Source organism: Macadamia integrifolia, unplaced genomic scaffold (genome assembly GCF_013358625.1).
Source record: "Macadamia integrifolia cultivar HAES 741 unplaced genomic scaffold, SCU_Mint_v3 scaffold1493, whole genome shotgun sequence".
Lineage (NCBI taxonomy): Eukaryota > Viridiplantae > Streptophyta > Magnoliopsida > Proteales > Proteaceae > Macadamia > Macadamia integrifolia.
In genome coordinates, this window is record NW_024868228.1 from 108,722 (window position 1) to 114,989 (window position 6,268).

Here is a 6,268-nt window from a genome sequence, read left to right on the forward strand (position 1 = left end):
GAACCGATTAATGATTGTGATCTAATTCTAATTACCGTCCTAAACATATGTATCTAAAATAACGTCCTAACCATTCGTCATCTAAGAATTTAAAGACGCAAGCCACGCAATTAAAATTAAATAAATAAACAACTGAAAATAAACAACCCACACAATTNCTCCGACAATGGTCCAATTCAGTAGTGGTCCACAGGTTCTGTGAATCAACAAATGTAGTAGCGGACCTTCTTCTTCTTATGTGGCAACTGCTGCTATCTCAACCTTCTGAAGTTTCTCTCATCCACCAAAATGATCTAGCAAATCTCTAGGTATCTTAGGCCAAGCTTCACATGAGATGAGTCTTGATTAAGGCTACTGATGAGCACATTTATGTGTGAAATCTAGGGTAGTAAAACATGCATTTTACATATTTAGAATAGAGCTACCTTGGGTTTTACTCTCTTTTTACAGGTTTTATATTTTCAAGGTTTTAAGGACTATCAGGTGGTATATCTCCAATTTTACATGTAAAGAGGTCCTATTTCTCTTCATGGTTGCGAAGAGGATGAAATTCTGAGCAAGATGGATGTGTTCAATTGCAAGTACACATTCGTTTGGTCAACAATACAAGTTATTATTCTTTTCAGGTCAGAAAAAGAATAATGGATCAGAACTGAACCGAGATGCAGAACCAGCCCATCTGCAGTTGTTCCAAGGGTATAAGAAATATTCTAAATGCTAACAAGGATTGATGGACCATATCTTTAAGTGATTGAAGATTCGTTTTTGGTAACAACAACTACCTAGCATAGTTGGTGAGTTGTGGTGTGCAACATCCCTTGCTTATTAGGAGGTCTCAAGTTCGAACCTCTTAATTGCCATTTTGTTGAGGTTTTTATTTTAAAAGATTTTCTCTTTCCTACTCATCACTCAAAGGAGGTTGGCCAAAGGGTTTCTTACGCAAGAGGAGAGAGAAATAAAGAGAAAAATAGAAAAAAGGGAGAAAAAATAGGAAAGGGAAAAAAATAAAAAAAAATCATCCAAGATGCTTCCCACATTTGAAGAAGAGAGAGAGAGAAAAAAAAGAAAAAAGAAAAAAGGAAGCAAAATCGTTGAAGATTCCTTACTTCCTCCAGTTCTCTATCTTCTCTCTCCTCCACCTCATCAATAAGATAAAAAAAAATATTTTTTTTTAGAAGCTAAAATCTTTAGCTTCCCTCCCCCATTCTCTATATAATAGAATTAACACAAGGGGAGGAGGCACTTCATTCTTCTTCTAGGGTTTTTTTCTTAGTTGCTCTATCTCTTTCTCTAGTTTTCTCTTTCTCTAGCTCTAGTTCTAGGTTTATGCTTTAAACACTTTTGTAAATTCTTTTTATTCAATTAATGCAAGCACTTTTATTTTTTATTCAATCTTTTATTTTTATTATTTAAACAATTGAAGTTGCAATTTTCAAGTTCTAGTTCTAGGCTTAGTTCTAGGTGACAAGAATAAACTATGAAGCATGTCTTTCAAGTTCAATTTTTTTATTCAGATTTGTTTTCTCTAGTACTAGAAATTTCAGATTTGGTTTATTCCAAATCTAGTTTTTAGTACTAGTAGTATCTCAAATAGATCAAGTTTTCAATTCAAGGGTTGAAGTTCAAGTAAATAGGCTCCTTCAGTAGTCTTCTCTCCCCCCTCTCATTCCCTCTTCTGACTACCCTTTTTTTTTAATTTAGGATTTTAATTTCAGTCGTTACATTATTGCTATCCCTTTCCCCCAAGGTTCATGGCTAGTGTATGTGTTGGCTTTGCCCCTCCTAGCCATAAAATCATAGTTTTATTATTTTTAAGCTTTCACCTTAACTGAAGGGGGAATTCTTAAGTTTAAGGGGAGGTTGTGCATGCCTGGTGATGGTGAGTTGAGAGATACTATTTTGAGAGAAGCACACAACTCTCTGTATTCCATTCACCCGGGCATTACCAAAATGTACGAGGATTTGAAAGGTTCCTATTAGTGGAAGGGAATGAAGAATGACCTTGCCACACATGTGTCTAAGTGCCTCACTTTTTCAGCAAGTCAAGGCAGAAAGATAGAGACCCCATAGTTTACTACAGTCACTACCTATTCCAGAGTGAAAATTGGAGAATATTACTATGGACTTTGTCATAGGATTGCCCCACACTAGAAAGGGTATGGATGCCATTTGGATAGTTGTTGACCGCTTGACCAAAGCAACTCACTTCATTCCAATTAAAGTCACCTTCTCTATGGATAAGTTGGCCAAGTTATATATTGACAACATCATCCGGCTGCATGGTGTACCACTTAGTATCATCTCCGATCGAGACCCCAGATTTACTTCTAAATTCTGGGCATGTGTACAGAAGGCTATGGGCACACAAATAAATTTCAGCACGGCATTTCACCCACAGATCGATGGACAGTCAGAGACAACTATCTAAACCTTGGAGGACCTGCTTGAGTATGTGCCCTAGATATGAGTTATAGTTGGGATGAGCACATTTCACTTATTGAGTTCTCCTACAACAACAGTTACCAGGCCACCATTGGTATGTCTCCATTCGAAGCACAGTATGGTAGGAAATGTCAGACTCCTCTCTATTGGGATGAAGTTGGTGAACGACACATCCTAAGTCCAAACCTGATATAGGCCACTAGTGAGAAAGTGAGTGTGATCAGAGAAATAATTAAGGCTACTCAGTCCAGGAAAAAGAGTTATGCGGATGTTAGAAGGAAACATCTGGAGTTCGATGTGGGAGATAAGGTATTCCTACGGATCTCCCCAGTCAAAGGGGTGATGTAATTAGACAAGAAGGGAAACCTAAGTCCTAGGTATATGGGACCATACGACATATTAGAGAGGATCGAACTGGTTGCATACATGATAACTCTACCACCAGAATTGGAGGGCACCCATAATGTCTTCCATGTATCAATGCTAAGGAAGTACATACCCAACCCAACTCATGTTCTAATGAATATACCCCGTGAGTTGGATGAGGATTGTGCCTACATGGAGTTCCCGAAGAAGATTACTGACCAGAAGGAACACGTCCTCCATAATTGTATGGTCTCGTTCGTCAAGGTGAAGTGGATGTACCACCCAGAAGAAGACGCTTCTTGGGAGCAAGAAGATGAAATGAAGAAGCAGTATCTTAGATTATTTGACTCACCAGGTATGTTCATTTTGAGGACAAAATTTTTCTAAGGTGGGGGGAATGTTACACTCATGGCTTAACCCAATCTAATTTGAACTTTTATGACAGATCTTGGACCAAAGATACAAAGCATCAATGGGTTTTTGCCTTGCGGTAGCCCATTGCCAAAGAGGGAGCGATGTCCTTACTTTTCTGTGCATCTCATGCCTATCTAATTGGAGGGGATTCAATCCTTTCGACCCTAAACAGTAAGTGATCCGACACATCCCTACCTGAATCCTGACAAGCTCCAAAATTGTCGGAAGACCATGTACATAACCTAGAACAACCCTAGGAAGGGTAAAGTGGGGACAACAGGCAGTCAAGGCATAACACTGCCTTGACCACTGAAAACAAGCCCACCAAAAATAGCCTGGGTTGAATCCGATGGCATATTTTCTATGGCCTATTAGGCTACTGATTGGGTTCCGATGCCCATGGGTCCCACCACCTGCATTGTGAACAGCCCCAGATGACCCCACACTCTCTCCCACGCCTTCCTCATGACTTGTACACCCTATGAGTCTAAGGAGGTGGGTCCATGTGTCTCGAACGACGGAATAACCTACTTGGATTAGACAAAGACCAACCAAACAGGCCCTAAGTATATGATTCACTGTAAATAGGAGAGATGAGTTCATTTCTCACCTCTCACTTGTCCAAAACGTGGGAAAGGGGAAGAAGAGGAGAGAAAGGAAGAAAAGGAAGGAGAAGAAGGAGGAGAAGGAAGGAGCTCACCTCAGTTCCCAGCTCTGTATCTTGCTATCAGAATCTTGCTAGAGGTAGGTGCTACATCCTCTATTACTCTCCCTATCTTCATTTTGACCTAGTATATTTGAACAAGGAAGTGAGCTTAGGCCACGGCACTTCCGGAAGCTCGGGTGAGTGTCATTTCACTCCCACGGTGTGATTGCCGAGGTCAAACCAAGCTGGGTGAGCTCCGACAACACTTGTGATCAAATGCCTAGTTAGGGTTTCCACCATTCGGTTGCCGTATCTCCCAAATGGCTTAGTGGAATAAGAACTTCTTTTGCTCAAAATGGAGGTTGTTGCTGTATTTCCACCGAAAACAGCCTGGGCAGGATCCAGTGGCCTGTTTTCGGTGAAGCTCAGGACCTTGTGAGCCATTTGTTTGGTCCATCGAAGACAGGATTGATATTTTTAATGGGATATGACCTATTTTTAGTGGCATATTTTCGGTACCCTTCCAGTGCTATCAAAATTTGACAGTGCTTGAATTCGGTGTTTTCGACACATAATGACACTTCCTTGTACATAGGACAGAGACGTACATGTACAACGAGATTAAAAGTGAGTTGAACACTTGAGGTGAGGGATGGTTGACTTTATTTTACGGAATGTTTAATATTGTGGAATTGCTCACATGTGTAGGGATTTTAATTGATTATTAAATTATTAAACATGATTATGTGATAATAGTGAACATGCTATTTCTGTTGATTTGTTATGTTATGAAATGTGGATATTGGATATGATGTATGTTGAGATGTGTGATGGGATCCAATGTGGTCGAGGTTGTTCCGGTACCGTGATCTCTGTGTGGATGTTGCATTCATGCATTGTGTATATGCATTAGCATTAGATATAGTCGTAGATTACACTTTGTATTCAATGGTGATTCCGGTATTGTGTACTCCAGGATTATACTTGGAAATGGGTACGCTTTGTGGCCGATGGTGATTCCGGTGTTGCATAGCCCATAGTCAACTGCTTCTATGCTAGATAGGTATATAGTCGTGGGTTACACTTTATGGCCGATGATGATTCCGGTATTATGTACCCTGGGACTATACTTGGAAATGGATATACTTTGTGGTGATAGTGATTCTAGTATCATGTAGTCCATACTAGCTGTATCATTATGCAAGGCATGTAGAATATTTATGATTAGGTGACATTCCTTATGCTACGTCCCCTTGCCAACAAGGGGTAAGGTATTGGATAACTCGATGGTGATATGTTCAATGAACCTTTTCAGAATGCCACACCCGCAGTACAGTATGATTTTGTCGAAGGTAAAAAATAGTCTGGCGTGGCTGATGGTGATTCCAGTGCCGTGACTACCAAGAGGGGGTTATCAAGGATTTGCTAGGTGACCAATGATTGCATTCCAAGACCGATAGTCTCCTATTCATGATTAGGGTTTGTATCGCTGAGTGACCAATGTGCGAGTTCCGAGACCAAGGATACAGCTTAATGTGTCATAGTAGCATTTACTAAACTTATTTGTATGCTAGATGGATTAATAATCAAATGAACTGCATCATTTGCATCATGGATTATGTGTTTACTTTTGGTACTCATGTCATCATAAATTATAATTGTATATGCGTGTTTTGGATGTGCATGAACCCCACCCCTCACTGAGCTAGTTGGAAGCTCACCCCTTATATATATATATATATATATATATATTGCTTTTTAGATGATGATGCAGGTACAGTGGTGCCATTGGGTTGTGACTCGACTTCCTCTAGACCTGAGTATGGAGTAGGTGACTAGTGGATGCCAGATGTTGAGGAGCATGATCCGGATTGTGCATGTGACCATTGTGCGTACGCGGCTCACTGAGTTGCATGGTCTACTTTTGATTTTGATACCGCACAGGTTGATGGTATTCTTTTGGGGCTTATTTATATGTAAGTCATGGATAATTGTAATTGGAATAACCTTGTTATGGTTATATACCATTATCAGATGTTCCCCACTTAAATTATATTTCCACTATTTATACTTTGATTTCGTTACGATTGTTCTTGTGGTTCGTGTTGTGTGGTTGTGAATGTTAAGGTATTGCTATCAGATATCCTGGTAGAGATGTAAGATAGATAAGCATCTTACTTACACCATTGGAATCCCATAACGGGGGTTAAGGTGTGACATCCTGTGAGTGCTGGTTTCTCAAACAGATACTTGATTAAATCCATCCTTGAGATACTCTAGACTGGATATGCTACCATATAGTGTCTCAACCATTTTGTTGCCAAAACTAATGCTACTCAAGTTTTTTCCAGCGAAGTGTACCACATCTCATATTCCAAGAACTTCTTGCTAAGGTAGTAT